A 936-nucleotide genomic window follows, 5' to 3' on the forward strand; every position below is an offset into this window, starting at 1 on the left:
GTGCTCAAAATATTTACATATGAAACAACCTGAAGTAAACATAAGTAGTTGGTACGGTTGTCCACAAAACTCTCTATTCTTCTGCATAGAGTCACTTGACACGGACCCTAAATTTTCTTTTTGTTTTACATCATCTCCGCAGGGAATTTATCTTGTTATCAAAGGAATGCTTTCAGATGTTGGCCTTTTCCGCTTTTATGCTCTTATCAGAAATAGGAAACAAAAAAATAGATACTTAACATTTAAATTCTATTGCACAAAATGGAGTTGGGATGAGAATTCCCATTAAAGACTGAAGTACACAGAATATTACAATTATTAGGGATCCAACACAGAAGAATATACTATTATCCATTTCGGAAGAGAGATTTGCATGGACACAGCGCTGCACCTAAGAAGGATCTGAGAAGTCTCATACATACAAGCCAAACAAAGTTTATTCTTAAATAAAATTAAAAAAATAAAAAGCCTCATAAGGCACATACAATGCACTCAAGAAGCATTTCAAGCAACTACCCTGTCCTTGACAATGATGTATCTCAATGACAAACGTGTAAAAATTGCACAGCTCAGGGAAGAAAGCAAAGCTATACACAAAGCTCAAGCAAGCTTCTACAGTATCTATTTTTCAATTTTCAATAACTACGTTAAAAAAAAGACCATACACATAAAAGAGTGGTCATGTAAGGGAAGAGTCCTTTAATATCTGAGGTACCAAAAGGCTGGTTGGGAAGACCAACACCAAAGGGATTCCTAGGTTCATAAATTGTCAAAGTAACTTGTACTTCTGTTTCTTCAAGTTTTTAAATTGCTTATTTTTAAAAGGTTAAAACAAGTTAGTTTATATTCCTTTGCTTATGCAATTTATACAAAACTTATTCATTGTCCTTATGTCACGTTTCTATCCCTCCAGCAAGAATTCATCCTTCAAAGAAA

This window comes from Cygnus atratus, chromosome 2 (assembly GCF_013377495.2).
Source record: "Cygnus atratus isolate AKBS03 ecotype Queensland, Australia chromosome 2, CAtr_DNAZoo_HiC_assembly, whole genome shotgun sequence".
In the NCBI taxonomy this organism is placed as follows: Eukaryota; Metazoa; Chordata; class Aves; order Anseriformes; family Anatidae; genus Cygnus; species Cygnus atratus.